The sequence below is a fragment of the Rhinopithecus bieti genome, unplaced genomic scaffold (assembly GCF_001698545.2).
Source record: "Rhinopithecus bieti isolate Rb0 unplaced genomic scaffold, ASM169854v2 scaffold_3948, whole genome shotgun sequence".
NCBI classification, from domain to species: domain Eukaryota; kingdom Metazoa; phylum Chordata; class Mammalia; order Primates; family Cercopithecidae; genus Rhinopithecus; species Rhinopithecus bieti.
The window spans coordinates 1,683,326-1,704,628 of record NW_016804646.1 but is presented as its reverse complement, the minus strand read 5'-3'; positions in this window follow the sequence as shown (position 1 = coordinate 1,704,628).

Sequence of the window (21,303 nt, the reverse complement as noted above, 5' to 3'; positions counted from 1 at the left end):
ACCAAGTGAAAGTCTCCTCACGTCCTCCCAGCGAGGGTTTTCAGGGTCAGAGTCCCATTTCAGCCTAATCTACACTTAGTTTAAATCTTTTGCAGTCTCTTTTGAACTTAGTCATTCTTATAATATTGCTATTTTTTCTTCATTCAATCTAAAATTGTGGCTCCTCTGAAATGTTACAAGACAGCTCCAAATCAAAATGCTACACAGGCAGTGTGGTGGTTTTGGCGGTATGTGGCTCTATTAAGTAGAGTCAATTTAGTACTGGATAAAGGAAAAGACTAAATTAGAATCATGGTTGGCAGAAATAGTCTCCCATCTGGCAGTGTAATTACATCCTACCTTGACCTGAACAGTCCTTGCTGTTCCAAGTACCAAGATTCCTTTGGAGAGGGGAAGAAAAAAAAAAAAATAGATCAAAGTTTAGAAAGTCTATTATTTAGGATACATTTTACGTCTTTTTGAGAAATAAGCTGCATACATCTTTTCCTAATATGGTCCTCTCTTTTATAATTAAATGAAATTTCCAGTCACTTAATGAATGTGACCACTTTATGGCCGGGATAAACAGATGAGATCTGTGTGCTCATTTTCACCCATGACATCAGTTACTATTTCAACTAGGACACTGATTCATACCCTCTTTGGCATCCTCGTTCCTGAGGGTTTTTTTTTTTTTTTTTTTTTTTTAAGGGGATTTTTTTTTTTTTTTTTAAGGGTCAGTCTTCATTGCTGCTGACATGCGGTATTTTCAAAGACTCAAAGTGGTCTTTATTACAACCCTTGACTTCACCTTCTATGCCAACAGGAAATTTTATACAGCTGGAACCTCCTCATTAGAACAGTGCCAGGAAGTGGTTCTGGCATGGTTTGATGTTGCCACCTACTGGCGAAATCGGTCCTGTTCGTCTTCTTGCTTTATTTATTTGTTGTTTTCAGTTCTAACACTCAGCATTTCCTCTAAATCCATAAAGATTTAGATTTTCTCTATCGACTTTAAAACTACACACGCTGGACTTAGAGTCCAAAAGCATCACCACTTGAATCTCCGCAAATCAAAATCTTGCCACTTCGGGGTGAAATCATCAAGGCCAGGCGCGAACTTCATTTTTACTGTCAAATGCAGGATTGTCACATCTATTTGCAGTGTTCCCAGGCCCTGCCCCACACATCCCCCGAACCAGCTTGACAGCCAGGGCCTCCCCTCTCTCATCTCAGTCTCCAGACTATCCCAACCATAACCAGAGCCCGAATGAAGCCTTGTCATTCACCTCAAAGTGCTACCGCACTCACAGGCAACCAAATCAATGGATTGCTTTTAAACAGAAAATGACACTGATTGTCACTAAATATAACAAGTGCCTTATGTACATCTCATTGGAACTGCAAGCTCAAATTAGGCTGTCAGAATTTCATTCTTCTCAGTGCCTGTGTATCAAGTGATGCAGTTAGCTCTGGAGAATAAAGAAGAGGCTTGTCAGCGTGCTCCGAGCCTCTCTTCTCAGTCCTGTCCCTTCACACGGTGCCTGACTTAATTCAAGTTCTTTTCATGCTTGGAGGTGTGTGTGGTGTGTGTGTGTGTGTTACTCTGCAAACTTCAAAACGATCACACCACCAGGAAGAGTCAGGGTACAACTGGTGTATTTCTTATAAGGACTCAAATGCTTTTTTCTTTTTTTTTTTCTTTTTACATCCCTTCTGCAAATGAGAATTTATCAAAGGCTGAGTCTTAGTCCTTTGTGAGTAAAACAAAGAATGCCGAAAAACAGATGTCAACTTCATGCTGAAACGGGAAGGGTGAAAGCTTCAGTAATAGTGACCCGCAACGACTGAATACCTACCCAACCTGATGGTTTCAGGATGACCGAGAGCAAGCTCTTCTCAGAGGGTGGCAAAGCAGACATGTGTCTGTATTTAATGCTGGATGAGAATAAGGATCCCCTTGGCACCGTGTCCTGCCTTCGACAGAAGTGAGTATGACATCTGATGCTTTAGAGCACAGTTAGACACACACTAGTCTCCCCTGAGCACCTGGAACAGACCTAACCCAGTGGAGATGGGGGATGTTTTGGAAAACACAAAGTACATCCACTTCTGAGATGAAAATTGGGATTGTTTCTGTTTCTAATCCCAAGGACTGCTAGCAAAACTCTTCCAATGTTAGAGAAACGTGCACCACAGACAGGGCACCAGACACAGGGCACAGGAAGGGGGCCCACTGTTTCCCAGCCAGGGGCTGCAGCTAGGGCAGGGAGCTTTGGGGTGAGACTCAGATTCTGGCCTCCCCACCCCAGTACATCCTTCCTGGGAGTCTAGGGTGCCAAAGAGGCCTCAAACCTGCCCAGCCTGCACCTGCTCAAAGGGACCACCATGGAGAAGCCTCGGGTGGGGACTGATGGTAGAGGCAAAGAAATCTTATCTTCTGAATAAAGAATTCGAATTAAAACTCGGCAAGTATAACTTAATCTGCTTGTTTCTTTTTTAGTTTGTAACATAAACATTGAATAAATTTGTCCACTTCCCCCAGATTTCTGGAAGCCAGCACTGTGGAAGGAGCCCCTGTGGGCTTCGATTGCTCCCTGGCTCTGCCTCCCATGGACCTGCCCAGCCGCAGGGGTCGCAGACTCTCCTCCCCACCATTTCATCCTGACCCTACAGGCAGCCACAGCAACGCCCCCAGGCAGGCTTCTCAGGGTTGGCCTGGGCATCTGCAGGGAGAGCAAGGCAGCAGGTGATTCAAGACCGCAAGGACACACAGCCCTGCAGGCACCACCAGCCACAAGAGGGATGGAGGAGAGTCCAGGGACAGAGAGATGCCACCCACAGGCCTGTCCCAGGACTCCTGAGAGAACACTCGGACTCCCCAGGGGGCAGTCTCAATGGCTGATCCAGGACTGGCAAGTGTACTGCAGGGAGCCGGCCCCTGACGGGACACCTTCCTGCCTCTGCTTCCCTCCTGGCCAGGACAGAGTGTGGTGCCAGCACTCTTCAGTCACTATTGCCCCATTCGGGCACCAGATGCTGCCTAATGGGCTCATGGGGCTGTGGTCCTGTGGGACCAAAATCTAAGCGATGTGTTTAGCTCCAGCGAGAAACTCCGCCAGCATCCCTCTGCTCGGTCTGCCCTCTGCAGGCATCACTAGGCCCCAGCGTGGCAGGGAAAGGACTTCACCCCACATGGCCAGCCTTGCTTAAATGCCTTGAGAAAATAAACCCTAAAATTGGGTGTAAAAAAAATTAGTTGTGCATATTGGCTTTTTTTTTTTTTTTAAGAACAATGAGAGTCTCTGGTACAAACAGAAAGGAGCAAAGATTTCAGAATTCCTGACTTGGTTCTGGGAACACTGTAATCCATGCAGTTATCCAGGACACAAGGGCCACGGGCTAAGAGCAGTCCGTGCTCAGGGAAACCAAGCAAGATAAACTCAGTGCACAGGCACGGAGCAGGCCGTGCATAGGACAGAACAGACTGTGGGTCTCACCCTATGAAACCAAGTCACTCTAGGTTGATAAAATGGGGCATTATCGCATAAAATCTCTAAATCATTATTTTCCATTTGGGGTTAGGTAGCCAATATTCTCTAGTATAGTTCTGTTTTTACTATTTTATTTTTTATTTGTACTTTTTAACAGCTTTGTTGAGGTATATTTAACATACAGAAGACTGCATGTCTTTAAAATGGACACTGATAATTTTGACAAGTTTTTATACTGCCATATACAAAGTTTCCTTTTGCCTCTTTGAAATCCTTCCTTCCCATCCCTTCCACTTCATCCCATCCCAAGCCAAGTGGAAATCTGCTTTCAATCATTATAAATAACTTTGCATTTTCTAGAATTTGATATAAATGAAACCATGCAGTATATATACCTTTTCTGTTCAGCTCCTTTCACTCTGCATAGTTAAGATTCATCCGTTCTGTGGACGCATCACTAGTTTATTCCTTTCTCTTGCTGTGTAGTATTCCATTGCATGGATATATCACGTTTTCTTTATCCACTCATGTATTAATGGATATTTGGCTTATTTTCCCAGTTTGGGACGACTGCAAATAAAGCTGCTGTGGCCATTTGTGTATAATCTTTATATGGATGGGTGCCTCTGGTTCTCTTGAGTAAATACCTAGGTGTAGAGTTTCTGGCTCATATGGAAAGTATATGTTAAAGTTTTTGAGGAACTGCCAAACTCTTTACCAAAATGACTGTGCCATTTTACAGTCACACCAGGAGGATGTGAGTGTTCAGGTCTCCACGACCTGATCAAAGTCGGCGCAGCTATTCCTTTTCATGTTAGACTTTCTAATAGTGTGTTCTACTGTGGTTTTAATCTGTATTTTCTCAAAGTCTAGCAGTGTTGAACATCTTTTCGTGTGTTTATTTGCCAGGGTTTCATTGACTTTTCTCAGTGATCAATGTCATAATCACACATTAGTAACACTTCTAGTTTTGCTCTCACAGTTTGTCATTTATTTGCATATTCATCTGATACAGTTTGGCTGTGTTCCCACCCAAATCTCATCTTGAATTCCCACGTGTTGTGGGAGGGACCTGGTGAGAGGTCACTGAATCATGGGGAATTGGTCTTTTCTATGTTGTTCTCACGATAGTGAATAAGTCTCACAAGATCTGATGGTTTTAAAAAGAGGAGTTTCCCTGCACAAGCTGTCTCTCTCTTTGCCTGCTGCCATCCATGTAAAATGTGACTTGCTTCTCCTTGCCTTCTGCCATGATTGGGGGGCTTCCCCAGTCATGTGGAACTGTAAGTCCATTAAACACTTTTCCCTGTATAAATTACCCAGTCTTGGGTATGTCTGTATCAACAGTGTGAAAATAGACTAATACTAATTCGTCAGTAGAGTGGGGCACTGCTAAAAACATACCCAAAATTATGGAAGCGACTTTGGAACTGGGTAACAGACAGAGGTGGGAACAGTTTGGAGAGCTTAGAAGATAGAAAAATGTGGGAAAGTTTGGAACATCCTCAAGACTTGTTGAATGGTTCTGACAAAATGCTGATAATGATATGGACAATGAAATCTAAGCTGAGGTGGTCTCAGATGGAAATGAGTAACTTTTTTGGGAACTGGAGCTAAGTTGACTCTTGTTATGTTTTAGCAAAGAGACTGCTGGCATTTTGTCCCTGGCCTAGGGATTTGTGTAACTCTGAACTTGAGAGAGATGATTTAGGGTATCTGGCAGAATAAATTTCTAAGCAGCAAAGCATTCAAGGGGTGACTTGGGTGCTGTTAAAGGCATTCAGTTTTATAAGGGAAGCAGAACAAAAAGTTTGGAAAATTTGCAGCCTGACAATGTGATAGAAAAAGAAAATCCCATTTTCTAAGGAAAAATTTAAGCCAGCTGAATAAATTTGCATATGTAACAAGGAGTTGAATTTTAATCCCCAAGACAATGGAGAAAATGTCTCCAGGGCATGTCACAGCAACTCCTTCCACCACAGGCCCAGAGGCCTAGGAGGAAACAGTGGTTTCGTGGGCTGGGCCCAGGGTCCCTCTCCTGTGTGCAGTCTAGGGACTTGGTACCCTACATTCCAGCCCCCTCAGCCATGGCTAAAAGAGGCCAAGGTACAGCTCAGACTTTTGCTTCAGAGGTGGAAGTCCCAAGCCTTGGCAGCTTCCATGTGATGCTGAGCCTGCAGGTGCACAGAAGTCAAGAATTGAGGTTTGGGAACTTCCACCTACATTTCAGAGGATCTATGGAATGGCTGGATGCCCAGGCAGAAGTTTGCTGCAGGAGTAAGATGTTCATGGAGAACCTCTATTAGAGCAGTGCAGAAGGGAAATGTGGGGTTGGAGTCCCCACACAGTGCCCCTACTGGGGCACTGCCTAGTAGAGTTGTGAAAGGAGGGCTATCATCTACCAGACCCCAGAATGGTAGATCCACTGACAGCTTGCACTGCACATCTGGAAAAGCCACAGACAATGCCAGCCCATGAAAGCAGCTGGGAGAGGAGCTGTACCCTGCAAAGTCACAGGGTGGAGCTGCCCTAAACCGTGGGACCCCACCTCTTCCATCAGTGTGACCCAGATATGAGACATGAAGTCAAAGGAGATCATTCTGGAGCTTTAAGATTTGAGTGCCCCGTTGGATTTCAGACTTGCATGGCCCCTGTAACCTCTTTGTTTTGGGCAATTTCTCCCATTTGGAATGGCTGTATTTACCCAATGTCTGTGCCCCCATCATATCTAGGAAGTAACTAACTTACTTTTGATTTCACAAGTTCATAGACAGAAGGGACTTGCCTTGTCTCAGATGAGACTTTGGATTGTGGACTTTTGTGTTAATGCTGAAATGAGTTAAGACTTTGGGGAACTGTTGGGAAGGAATGATTGGTTTTGAAATGTAAGAACATGAGATTTGGGAGAGGCAAAGGGAGGAATGATATGGTTTGGCTGTGTCCCCATCCAAATCTCATCTTGAATTCTCATGTGTTGTGTGAGGGACCCGGTGAGAGATAATTAAATTATGGGGGCAAGTCCTTCCTGTGCTGTTCTCATGATAGTGCATAAGTCTCACAAGATCTGATGATTACATAAGAGGGAGTTTCCCTGCCCAAGCTATCTTCTCTTGTCTGCTGCCATATGAGATGTGCCTTTCACCTTCCACCATCATTGTGAGATCTCCCCAGCCACGTGGAACTGTAAGTCCAATAATCCTCTTTCTTTTGTATATTGCCCAGTCTTAGGTATGTCTTTATCAGCAGCATGAAAATGGACCAATATATGCCCAAGGTATGATTTTCTCCCAATCTCAATTATTTATGCATGGAGCACACAGCAAATTATTAATAATAAATCAATTGCAAGACAATCCTTCCGGGTAAAATTAACCCAAATAAATTTTAGAGTTCTATATCCAAATCCATTTGAGAGAAAAACTTTCCACACATCAATTAATTTATCAGCAAAAAAGAAGTGCTTTCATTTGAGAAATCTATTTTTTATAAAAGTCAATTTAATTTGATAACCATTACTTTAAAATTATTTGGTAGAAAAGTTGAGCGACTTCTATACTACACCTAACTTTAAAATTTACTTTCATAAATATAATATCAAAGATGTTAAAAAGTTTTTAATATAAATTTTATTTATGTTTATTTTGTTTTAGATTCAGGGGGTACATGTACAGGTTTGTTACATGGATATATTGTGTAGCAGTGAGGTTTGGGCTTTAAGGGAACCCATCATCCAAATAGTGACCATTGTACCTAATAGATAATATTTCAATCCTCACTTCCCCCCAACTCTTTCCCCTTTGGGAGTCTCCACTGTCTGTGATCTCTTCTGTATATCTATGTGTACCCATTGTTAACACTTATGAGAACATGTGGTATTTGGTTTTCTGTTTCTGAGTTATTACACTTAAGATAATGGCCTCTAGCTCCATCCATGCTGCACAAAGGACATGATTTTATATTTTTTGGATAAATAGTGTTCAATGGTGTACATATACCATATCTTCTTTATGGACACTTATGTTGATTCCATTGATGGAACTATTGATGGACACCTACATTGATTCCATGACTTTCCTATTGTGAATAGTACTGCAGTTAGCCTACAACTGCAGGTGTTTTTGATATAACAATTTTTTTCCTTTGGGTAGACACCCAGTAGTGGAATTGGTGGATCAAATGCTAATTCTATTTTTAGTTCTTTGAGAAATCTCCATACTGTTTTCCATATTGCTTTTCAATCCATAGGAGACGTACTAATTTACATTCTCATTGACAGTGTGTAAGCATTCCTTTTTCTACACATGCTCACCAGCATCTGCTGTTTTTTGACTTTTTAATAATAGCCATTCTAACTTTGATAAGATGGCATCTCACTGTGGTTTTAATTTGCATTTCCCTGATGATTAGTAATGTTAAGCATTTTTTCATATGTTTGTTGGCCACTTGTATGTCTTCTTTCGAGACATTTCTGTTCATGTTCTTTATACACTCTTTAACAGGGTTACTTATTTTTTTCTTATTGATTCAAGTTCCTTATGGATTCTAGATATTAATCCTTTGTGGAATACATAGTTTGCAAATATTTTTCTATTCTGTAGGCTGTCTGTTTCTTGTGCTGTGCAGAAGCTCTTTAATTTAATGAAGGACCATTCGTCTATTTTCGTTTTTGTTGAATTTGCTTTTGAGGTCTTAGTCATAAATTATTTGTCTAGGTTGATGTCCAGAAGAGGTTTTCCTAGCTTTTATTCTAAGATTTTTATAGCTTCAGGTCTACATTTAAGTTATTCTTCTGTTATCCAGTTATCCTAATACCATTTATTGACTAGAGAGTCTTTTCCACATTGCTTATTTTTGTTGACTTTGTCAAAGATCACTTGGTTTTAGGTATATTGCTTTATTTCTGGGTTCTCTATTCTTTTTCATTGATCTATGAGTCCATTTTTGTACCAGTACCATTCTCTTTTGATTACTGTAGCCTTGTAGTATACTTTGAAACCAAGTAATGCGATGCCTCTAGCTTTGTTCTTTTTGCTTATGATTGCTTTGGCTATTTGGGCTCTTTTTTGCTTCCATATTAATTTTCTAATTGTTTTTTCTAATTCTGTAAAAAATTACATTGGTAATCTAATAGGAATGGCATTGAATCTGTAGATTGTTTAGGGCAGTGTGGTCATTTTAACAACATTAATTCTTGCAATCCATGAGCATGGGATGTTTTTCCATTTGTTTGTGTCATCTTTGTTTTTTTTTAATCAGTGTTTTGTAGTTCTCCTTGGTTAAATGCATTCCTAGGTATTTGTATGTGTGTGGCTATCATCAAGGGATAGAATCCTTAATTTGGTTCTCAGCTTGAACAAGCTTGAACATTATTGATGTATAAAACTGCAACTGACTTTTGTACACTAATTTTACATCGTGAAACTTTACTGAAGTCATTTATCAGGTCTAGGAGTCTCTTGGAGGAATCTCTAATACAGATTTTTTAAAAATACTTTTCTGCCAATATTTATGCTTTATCTCACCAAAGTGGGCATTTTTACAGTGTTTAAGTGCTGCATTCTTATTATTCTTATTAACGGCAGTGTTTTCAATGGCCAATTTTATCAGAATGTAAAAAGGATAAATAAGCAAATACCATTGGACAAACATGTGAATATATATGTATATAATCTATATGTGTATGTGGGCATGTGAGAGAAAAAGAAAGACAAAACAAGTTATATTTTCTTTTACAATAAATACGATTACAAATGTGTAAATCCAGTAAATGCAACTTTACAGATTTGGAATTTTCTATCACTACATTACATCATAAAAATAAATATGTTTTTCCCAGCCATACATAAAGTCAAACAGACATTCCTAGTTGTAAGACATTCCAATTATACCAATAATTTAACAAGCCACAAATAATCACGTTTCTGCAATATGCCTTTGACTAATTATCAACCAATCAGCTGTCATTTCTCTCCTGCGAACATGCTACTTTAGAAGGTGTGTATTGAGATCGGTGTAAGATGTGCGTTTTCTATGACTAAATACTTTCATTATAGCAATGCAACATTTTCTGGCAAACTAGAGAAATGAATTGTTCACAAATGTAAAAATAAAGAAGTTTTCACAGCAAAGCCTTGAGGCTATGATAGAACAGGGGTTGCGTGAAAGGAGAGTCAGAGAACATGATGAAAGGCAAATAAGGTGAAGGGAAGTGAAGAGAGGTCAATTAGGTGGAAACACACCTGTGGGAGGGGAGTCTTATGAAGAAAACTGTCCAAGTATATTTAGAAAATTAGGCACACTGACTACTAAAGGGAATTTCCCTCACTCAGCTCTTCAGTTAGAGGGCAATCCTTGCCCACAGCCTATTTAACATCATTTTTCATGCAGGGCTACTGAAAGCCAGTTCTCGCTCTGTGATTGGTCTTCACAGAGCCAAATTCTTCTGGGGCATCTGATGATAAAGATTTCTTCTCTAGAAATTACCAAAAGCATGTGACAGTTCCCCAAAGCAAGACAGTTCCCCAAAACAGAAGAAAATAAAATACACAGAGAATACGCCAAAATTAAATATTAATTAGATGTAAATGAAACATGAAAATATTAGAATAAAAGCTTCGGGTGATATTAGTATGCATTATCAAACTTACTAAATTGCTTTGTAGGCAATTATGCCTGGTCTGCCACCAGGTTAAATAATTAAAAGACATAATTTATGGTTTTATAGAACAAATACAAAATTCCCTAAAACCCTAATAGAATATGGAGATCATGAGGGAAGTAAATCTATCATTGTCTGTAAGCATTTATTTTTAAATAGCTGAAACTCATTTTCTTTGACATCTCTTTAATGTTATTAAGTTCTTGTCTTTTGAATTCAACTCAGAAATATAGAAAACTTAAGCCCTGGTTTATTGTTCACGTACATTACAGATAAAATTTGTGTCTAATTCTGGCTTACATTTTGTCAGAGTCTTTTTTTTTTAAATTGCAGCAAATTTGGAAAATATAGAAAATTAAGGGGAAAAAATTCATTTATAAGCCGTTAACTCAGAGATGAGTCTTACTTTCCAATCATTACATATTTTAAAACCATGATTTATAGTTGCTTCTCAACATTTTATTATATTAAAAATAGAATTTATTTAATACACACCTTAAAAATGTTTTGTTGCATTTCAACACCATCCTTGCAATGAGAGTATGCCCATCTCCAATCGTTGTCATAAAAGAAATTCCTGCAATTGAATTTACAGTCAAAGCTGTGCATGTTTGAATATATATTGCAAATTGCTCTCCAGAAAATGTGTACTAATTTACATGGTCACCAGCAACATTTGAGCATGCTCTTTTTAACACCTTGCTAGTTTGCTTAATAAGATGTCTTATATACTTATTGCTGCTATAGCTCCAAACTAAATATAGTTACACCTACACTTGGAATGGCAAATGCATTGCACATGCCACCCCACTCTTCACAGGAGAGATTTCTAATCAAGCACAAACAAAATCATCTGCTGTTGAAATTGAGCTCACCTTCCTAACCCTTCCCAAGATGATTGATTCTCTAGACAGTCACTCCCAATCAGTGTGAGTTGGTGCTAGGATGAAACTATTCACCATCTCTGGTATATGAGTCCTCAGTACTTCTCACGTGAATTGCTCCCACTCCATTCAGAGACGAAGCTGTGAGTTGATGCAGCATGAATCAAGCTGTGTTCACCTGCTGGCTGAACAAGCTCCTCCCAAGAGAACCCTTCTCCTTCACCTGAAAACCCAGACCTTCGTGGGATTTCAGGTTTTTCACTGAACTGCCCATTCACACCTGGCATCCTTGACTGGTGCTCCATACCCAGATCCGTTTGTTTAGCTGACAACATTTCCCCTGACTCAGTTACTATCACTACCGGCACTTGACCTTTTAGATAGAAATTAGCTCTACCAGTTCACGTTAGATATTATCTAGGATGAATGGCCTGATGTATTTATGTTTTAGGAAAGGATTCCAAGAACTCCTAGAAATAGTAACTAATTACCAGTTCCGTAATGTTTAGCCCCTGCTTGCGTGGGTCTGGGAGATGTGAATACAGTAAGTGCCTAAGCTGTCGCTTGTCTGACTTAAGAACGATCCTCTGTAGGACTGCTCTCTATCCGATCTGCCCTCACTGGAACTGACTGTAAGGGTTGTTTATGTCTTCTGGCCTGAGGTACATCTCCTGGTTGAGACAGACAAGACAGACACACGTATAGGTATAATAGGCATATGACTGCACTACGTGTATCATACTAAGTGCATCCAACATATTGGTAAGTGCTTATACACATGCAAGTATGATTAACCCAATTATGAGGCATCCGTAATGAATACCCTGGCATTAACTAGCAGTTCTTTCTTGTAAAAATAGGGAAAAAAATAAAAATAAAATAAAAAATAAAAAAACCACACAACTCCTAGGGCTTAGAGATTATGGCCCAGGTCCTCTCTGTAGCAGATGTCTCTGGTTCTACACTGTCCTTTGGCTTCTCATCAGCTGTGAATCCCTTGAGGTTCTGCATGCCAGACGTGCTGCTAGCTGGTTCACGTCAGTCCAAGATGGGTCACTTTCTTATGTCGGTGGGAATATAGCTCTAGAAAGCACGTGATCTTTGTGCCATGGGCACCAGCCGCTCTGCAACCTTGAGGATCTACATGGAAACATCTTTCTCAGCTTTTTTCACTGAATTCCTCAAGACTCTAGCTTTCTTTTGCAAAAAGTTGGGAAGATTCAGCGTCAGTCACACCTCTCTCCATTGTCCTAGAACTCCAGGACCTGCTTCTGTCCAAAGAGGTCATGAAATAGGGAGGGCGTGGAGGGGAGGGTTTTTTTTGCACAGGCTCGCACAGTACCAGACTGTGTTTGTGCTGCTAATGCCACTGCTTCCTGCTGTTGAAGTTGGGTCTGATGTTATCCACACGCTTGTCAGGCCAGGATGATCCTACTGGTCCATGAGGCCTCTCCAGGGAGGAAAGCCCCATCTCTTGAGACTGTCGCCCTGAGGTCTCAACGGTTAAGCCCAATTTCCTGGTGCTAGCAGGAGCTCCTTCTGGTTCCATGCAGAGCATTTCTCAGAGCAAAAGTGAGCCCTGGAAGGACAGTCCAGCATCAGACGTCAAGCCCTCACCCCACAGAGGTAATGCTGGCTTCTCTTTCCTCTCTAGTGACCATACTCCAAGAAGTAGAATGTCTTTTCTTTTAAATCCTCAAAAACTAAAGTATTTGGCTGCACACCTGTTCACAGTCAATTGAAACTACTTGTCTTTCTCTTCCCTTCTAAGAAAAATCTACTCTCATCCCTAATAGGGAGTTTCAGTCCAGGCTATATGTCAAGGATCTGGCGTTCTCTCTGTCAATATAAGAAAAGTACAAATTTAACCTTCGCGAGGGTGTTCCTTAGGTCAGGCATCCCACTACATTAGCATGGTTAAAATTTAGTCTTTCAGATGCAAATGTAGTTGCTTTTATTATCTATTGTTTTAGATAATTCACTTATTTGTTGCTCCCAAATTTGTAAAATATAGCCTCATTAGAAGGTCTGTAAAGATCTCCCGAGAAAACACACCCTGAAGAATTCCTTCTACGAATCACTGTGGTTCTGTTCTAAGAAGTGGTGTCTTTTGTCTGTAACCTGTCTGACTTGCGGTGACACGAATAATAACTTCTTAGTTGAATAGCAGTTTTTCTCACCGCGTGTTTATTAAAGCCACGTGCTATCAGATACCCACTTCCTGGCTGCAGGAGCTGAGGTTAAAAATTGTAGCTCATCGCTTTATTTTTTGTTTGTCTTTGTTGTATGTTGTTGTTTACTCTTTCAACATTCCCTTCCCTTTTGCATATGGGCTGGAGATGAATAACCTATTACCACGCAGTAGTTTCTGGAGTGGGGACAGCATTGGCTGGCAGAGAGGAGCTGGGCTGCAGTTGCTCTCTGTTCCAGAGCCAGCAGGAGGAATAAGGCCCTACTATCTTCCGTCCCTTCCCTTCCGCTGCCCTCCCCTCTCCTTGGGGGTGGCAGCAGGTGTGAAGGAAAGAACTTTGGGAACAGCAGACCAAAGATCCACGCATTCCAAAACAGAGTTTCCATTAGAATGCAGCCTCCTGACGCAGACACTGAAGTCCTAGGGACAACAGAAGCTCAGTGTCTATTGAGTAAAGTTATGACTGCGTGCATCTCAAAAATTCTCACTTTACAAACAAACAATAGTGTCTGCTGAGGCCTGCCTGTTTCTCCACAGATGTTTCCCGGGGAATTGCTTGGTGTCTGAGGTGAAAAAAATAGGAGTCTCACAGAAGCTCTCTGTGCAAAGATCTTCTAATGAACAAGGCATGGCCGGGAGCCCAGGTCGAATGCAAGACCTACTCCTTCAGATGCCAGAACACAGTGAAGTTTGCCAGCCCCAACGTCAAACAATTGCTGTTAGGATCATAACAATATTCTAATATTGTTAGGATCTAGGATGGAACATTTTTAAGTGGTATAAAGTAGGCTGCCCTGCCATCTTGTGGCTAACACAGAGAAGAATTTTCTGTTCAAAATGGATACAAGCCTGATCTTTATAGTTTGAGTGCCTATATTTCAAATGAAATGTTCCCAAAAATCAGAAGAGAGTGGCAGAGGCCTTCCACTTGGCCCAATTCAACCACCCCCATGGTGCTCATCAGACCTGGAACTCGCAGAAAAATTCATGAGACACATTCTGTTCATCAGATTTATTGATTCACATATTTCCAGTGTACATAGATCAACAGGTTTTGACAAATGCAAACAAAAATGTGACCACCACTACAAATAACAATTTCCTTCACCTCAAAACTTCCCCTCATACCTTTGGCCATAAACTCTCACCACTCCCGTGACAACACCCCTAAATACTAAACATTTTGTTTCCTGTATGACTGCTCTAGAATTTTCTGTAAGTTGAATCATACAATATTTTCTCTTTGCTTCCCGACTCCCTTTACTCACCATGACTGTAAGATTTATCCATGTTGTTGTATTTTAACATTTAAGTAAAACCTTAAATGTTTTACTGCCAAATATTTCCTTGTGTAGATACATCACAATCAATCCTCATCAGCTGAGGACATTTGGGTTGTTAACAATTTGGGGCAAATATGAGAAAATCATTCTGAATATTTGCATATGAGTCTTTGTAAGGACATTTATTTTTCTTCATTTCTGTTGGTAAATACCTATGAGGAAATTCACATGGCCATCGGAACATATACATGTATGATAACCTTTTATGAAGCCGCCACATCTTTTTTCAAAGTGGTTATATCATTTTATATTCCCCCAGCAATGTACAACTATTCCTGCTGCACCTTAATCCATGGCAACTCTTGGTAATATCAGTCTATATCATTTTAACTGATAAGTACGTGTGCTCTAATGTCTCACTCTTAGCTTAATTTGCATTTCCCTGGTTAATAATGAGAAGCACCATTTCATCTGTGCATTAGCTATATGTATATATAATATATATTAAATTTATACATGCATGTACCTGCCATATTACCTTTTATGAGGTTTGTTCAAATCCTTTGCCCATTATTTAATTTGCTAAATTTTCTTGTTATTATTGATTTCTTGGACTTGTTTACATATTCTGAATATTAGTCCTTTGTGGGACATCTGTGTTGAGAGTCTTCTTCTCCCAGTCTATAGTCATTTTATTTTAAACATTTAGGATTGTTATGTCATCTTTACGAACTGACTCCTTCGTTGTTAGGAAATGCTTAACTCCAGCAACAATCCTTATTTAAAAGTCGATTTTATCTCATATTAACATGGGCACTCCCAGCTTTCTTTTTTTTAATATTGTATCTTAAGTTCTAGGGTACATGTGCACAATGTGCAGGTTTGATACATAGGTATACATGTGCCATGTTGGTTTGCTGCACCCATTAACTTATCATTTACATTAGGTATTTCTCCTAATGCTATCCCTCCCCCAGTTCCCCACCCCCTAACAGGCCCTGATGTGTGACATTCCCCGCCCTGTGTCCATGTGATCTCATTGTTCAGTTCCTATCTCTGAGTGAGAACATGCGGTGTTTGGTTTTCTGTCCTTGTAATAGTTTGCTGAGAATGATGGTTTCCAGTCTTCTCCATGTCCCTGCAAAGGACATGAACTCATCCTTGTTTATGGCTGGCATAGTATTCCATGGTGTATATGTGACCTGTACATTTTCTTACCAGGCTACATATGATGGGACATTATGGGTTTGTTCCAAGTCTGTCTGCTATTGGAATAGGTGTCACAATAAAACATACGATACGTGTGCATGTGTCTATAGTAGCATGATTTATAATCTTTGGGTTATACCCAGCTAATGGGATTGCTGGGTCAAATGGTAATTCTAGTTCCGTAGATCTTGAGCAATCTCCACACTGTGTTCCACAATGGTTGAACTAATTTACACTCCCACCACAGTGTAAAGCATCCTATTTCTCCACATGCCTCTCCAAGCATCTGTTGTATTCCTGACTTTTTAATGATTGTTCATTCTTAACTGGCGTGAGATGGTATTTTCCATTGTAGTAGGCAATGACAATTCAGCACATAGGCATGGGGCAAGTACTTCAATGACAAAACACCAAAGCAATGGCAAAAAAAGCCAAATAGGCAAAGGATTCTAATTAAACTAAAGAACTTCTGTATGGAAAGAAACTTACCATCAGAGTGAACAGGCAATCTACAGAATAGGCAATGAAAATTTTTGCAATCTACCGCATCTGAAACAAAGGCTAAATATCCAAATCTACAAGAACCAAACATATCTTACTAAAAAAAAAAAAAAAACACAAAAATCAAAAAGTGGGCAAAGGATATGAACAGACACTTCTCAAAAGACATTTACGCAACCAACAGACACATGAACAAATGCTCATCATCACTGGTCATCAGAGAAATGCAAATCAAATCCTAGCTTTCTTTTTAAAATGTTTGCATGGGATGTCGTCTTCCCACGCCTGTGCATTTAAAGGGGGTCACCGGTAGATGACATTGGTTGAGTCTTGCTCTATTTTGTGTCCTTCAATTTTAATGTTTGGGTCCTATACATTTATTGTATTTTCTTTTTCAATGTAGTCAGGTTTACATCTACCATCTTACTATTGGCTTTGTAACTGTCCCATATGTTCTTTGTCACTGTTTTGCTATTTTCTGTGCCTTTATGGGATTTATATTTTTTACCTTTATGTTTTACATTTTTAGTGGTGTCTCTATGGAATATAATATACACCTTTATATAATCACACTCTACCTTCAGATAACATGAGGCCACTTCGCTTACAGTGTAAAAGCCCTGAGCGCAATGTGCTTCCACATCCCTCCTATTCTTTGAGCTCTTGTGCTTTTGAACTTCTGCAAATGTGATGAACTCCACAGTATATTGCTACTATTTTTGCTTTAAACAGTCAGTTATCTTTTAAAGAGGAAAATACAAGAGAAAGTGAAATGTTTTTACTCAGCCAAACCGTCACCATTTCCAGTGTTCTTTGTTCCTTTATATGGAAGCAATTTCCATCTACTGTCACTTTCTTGACCCAAAGAACTTCCTTCTACATTTCATGTGGTGCAGCTGAGCAATAATGAGTACTTTTGTTTTGTGTTTTGAAAATACTTTTACTTTTATAGAATACTAGATTGACAGGGTTATGTTTTTCCCTAGCATTATCAGAATTTGTAAGATGCTAACTGTCTCCGGCTTGCATATTTTCTATCGCTAAGTCTGTAATGGTTCATATATTTGGTCTTCTATGTCTTTTTGCCTCCAGCTCCTCATAAGACTTTTTCTTCCTCATTTATGTCAGGCAATGTTTTTAGCTTCATAAATCTGTGAATTTACAGTTTTCCTCATATTTTAACAAATTTTTATCATTATTATTATCTTATTTATTTATTTATTGAGTTGATGTCTTGCTCTGTCACCCAGGCCGGAGTATAGTGACACAATCTTGGCTCACTGAAACCTCCGCTTTCCAGGTTCAAGCGATTCTCCTGCCTCCGTCTCCCGGGTAGCTGGGATTACAGACATGCACCACCACACTAGGCTACTTTTTGTATTTTGAGTAGAGATGGGGTTTCACCATGTTGGCCAGGCTGGTCTCGAACTCCTAACCTCAGGTGATTCACCCACCTCTGCTTCCCAAAGTGCTGGGATTACGGACGTGAGCCACCACGCTCGGCTGCCATTATTTCTTTGACTATCTTTCCTCCCCTCATTTCCTCTGGTCCTTCAATTTTATGGATGTTAGACTGCTCGCTACAATTGTCCCACACTGAGGTTCTGTTAAGGTTTCTTGTTTTAGTCTATTTCTGTGTCTGCTTCTATTTCAATATTTTCTATTGCTTGTTATCAAGTTTACCAGTGTTTCGTTTTGTTTACTATGCTGTCATTTCATCCACTGGCATAATCTTTTTCATCTTTATAAATAACATTCGGTTCCTTTTATGCTTCTTATTTCTCTCCTCAATGTTTTGCTTTAATTTTACGAACATGTTTGTAACATTCATAATACCTATTTTAAGGTCCTTGTCATTTCTGGACCTGTGTTAACTGGTTTTTCTCTTTCAGGTCACTGTTTGCTGTTTCTTTACATGTTGATAACTTTCTGTAGGATGCTGGACATTGTGAATGTTACATGATTATGTGTTTGGATTCTGTTTTCTCCCTTTTGGATGTGTTTCGTTTCCTCATTTGTTGTTATATTTTGTTCCGTTTGGTTTTGTTTTAACAGACAATTATAAATCCAGTTGAGCCTCTGAAGTTTTATGATTCAGGAAAGTCAGCTCTAGAGTAGTCTTTACTTTAGGGCAATGCAGCCCTACTTCTAGGGTGGCACTGCTACATCAAGTGGTTGCCAAAGGATTCAAAAGTGTTTTTACTCCAGCTGTTTTGAGGTTTAGCTGTCTCCTGGCGCCAGCCCTGTGTGGGATATGAGAACCACTTGACTTGCAGCTCCCCAGCTGTTGCTCTTTTGGTGGCTCCATAGAGTCCTACACTACCCATGTGGGCAGATTGGTATTCAGCACAGGCTCAAAGAACCCCGGAGGTATGTTCCTGGAGCTGGTTCTCTGCATAACTCCCAGCAATTCTGTATTATATCCTGCAAATTTTAGCAACTTTCGTCTCCCTACCTGCCAGTCACTGTGTCTTTGGCTCTGTAAGGTTATGGACTCGTGACCACCCTCTCTGTTCTAAGGATCATCTCGCTAGTTTCTTTCTCTCAGGGAACATCATACCATACTGTTGTTGAATATCTGAAAGCAGTTATTTCATAATTTTGTCCAACTTTTTATAGCAGAGAGGTAAATCTAACTCCAGATTATCCATCAATCGATAAAAGTAGAATTTCCCCCAGGAGTCATCTTTTAATATTTAGTGAAAATCATTGTGTATTAGATCCCTATGGCACTGCAACAAATTTCCACAATCTTGGTTTAAAACAACGGAAATTTACTACCTACTGGTTCTGGAAGCCAGAGTCTGACACAAAGGAGCTGGCAAGGCTATATACCCTGCAGAAGCTTCGAGAGTGATTCTCTTATTTTCCCCTTCAAGCTTCTGGGGTATATTGGGCTTCCTTGACTTGTGCCTGCATCATATGGGGAAAGTTCTGAAAAACAGAACTTTCCACTTAGATTCCAGTCTAACCTCCTTATTTAAAAATATGAATATTGAAGCCCAAAAATATGAAGCAGACATTCTTGTTTGGAAAGCAGATGAAATGCACAGGTTCTCAGACCCTATCATCAGAAACTCTGATTCAGTAACTTTGGACTAAGATGGGAGAATCTGAATTTTCCAAAATCCAAAGAAGATCCTGATGCAAGTAGCCAGTGAACCACACTGAGAAAGAGCATTCAAGGAGCTCTCACCTGGTCAGCAAACGAGGTAAGCAACCAAGTCCACAAACCAAAGGAACATGAAACAGCCTCCAGGTAAAGAGCTTGATTAACTCGCAAGTTCAGTACCAATTATTCTAGATTTTGCTACATTTTGTCGACTCCAAGAGCAGGAAATGATAAAATATTCTCTATAATACTTAATTCTAGCCTCTCTGGCAACATTATCACTAGCGTTTTTGCTTGAATTCCTAAAGAGATGGACCCCGCCTTCTCTAAAGCTTGACTCCCCAGCAAGCTGATCAAATGGGAAGTCATTGGCTCATGTTTGAGGGTCTTTTGTACCTACAAACTCACCAAGAAGTGAGGAAACTCTAGATACAAGCTTGTGAGCACTTTCTTCATGAAAATTGCCATCTTTAGGCTGATGAAGCTCTCTGAAATATCAACACACTCCTAGGTTCCCTACTGACGACAACTATAAAGTCATCCCCAACACTTATTCTGGTCAGGGACTTCACAGGGCGTATGTTGAGATATTCTAATGGCTTTAAAGAGAGGAAAGTTGGGGACAGGCGCAGTGGCTCACGTCTGTAATTCCAGCACTTTGGGAGGCTGAGGTGGGCAGATCACGAGGTCAAGAGATGTAGACCATCCTGGCTAACCCAGTGAAACCCCATCTCTATTAAAAATATAAAAAATTAGCCGGGCGTGGTGATGGGTGCCTATAGTCCCAGCTACTCAGGAGACTGAGGCAGGAGAATGGCGTGAACCCAGGAGATGGGGCTTGCAGTGAGCCAGGATGCCACCATTGCACTCCAGCCTGGGTGACAGAGCGAGACTCCATAAAAAAAAAAAAAAAGGAAAGTTGTCAATGTGGGAGTTAGTCTCCTGGAGGAAAGTTGTCAATGTGGGAGTTATCCTCTTGGGAGGTCTTTAAGGATCATTGCATTGCAGCTGTGGAAATCAACTCTAGAGAGACATGAAATTTAAGAACTTACTAGACTCGTAGTCCAAGAGACAGAGGCAGGGCTCAATACCTAGGGGCCCTTATGGGAAGAACTCCAGGGAGCAAGCTTGACCAAGCAGGTAGGAAACTGAGAGAGTATGGATCAGTGGATAAGGGTATTTAATGGGGGGCAGGGTGGAGTACACAAGCAAAAGGCTTGAAGGAATTTTACTGGTGTGTTTGAGTGTCACTAGGTCACAGCCAGGGGAGGACAAGAAGGGAAGACTGTGACGGAGACCAGCCTTGTCCCACTGGTGCTCATGGTCTCCTGGGCCGGCTGCTTACAGCTCACTTGTGGTGATGTTGAAGCATCAGAAAAATAGAAGATTTTAAAATTTGCAGTACAAGAGGAGATAAATAAAATGTTCTTAATTTAGTAACTTGTCCTTGAAATCTTTTTTTTTTTTTTTTGCATTCCATAGAACAATAGAAAACAAGGGTGGGGAGGGGAGAAAAGTGGTATGCGATGATGTTTAAAATGGTTAAAATATATGGGCGGAGCAAGATGGCCGAATAGGAACAGCTCCAGCCTCCAGCTCCCAGCGCAAGCCACACAGAAGACAGGTGATTTCTGCATTTTCAACTGAGGTACTCGGTTCATCTCACTAGGGAGTGTGGGACAATCGGTGCTGGTCAGCTGCTGCAGCCCGACCAGCGAGAGCTGAAGCAGGGTGAGCCATCGCCTCACCTGGGAAGCGCAAGGGGAAGGGAATCCCTTTTCCTTGCCAGGGGAACTGAGACACACAACACCTGGAAAATCGGGTAACTCCCACCCCAATACTGCGCTGTACCAAGGGTTTTAGCACACCAGGAGATTATATCCTACACCTGGCCAGGAGGGTCCCACGCCCGCCCACGGAGCCTCCCTCATTGCTAGCACAGCAGTCTGCGATCTAACGGCAAGGCAGCAGCAAGGCTGGGGGAGGGGCGCC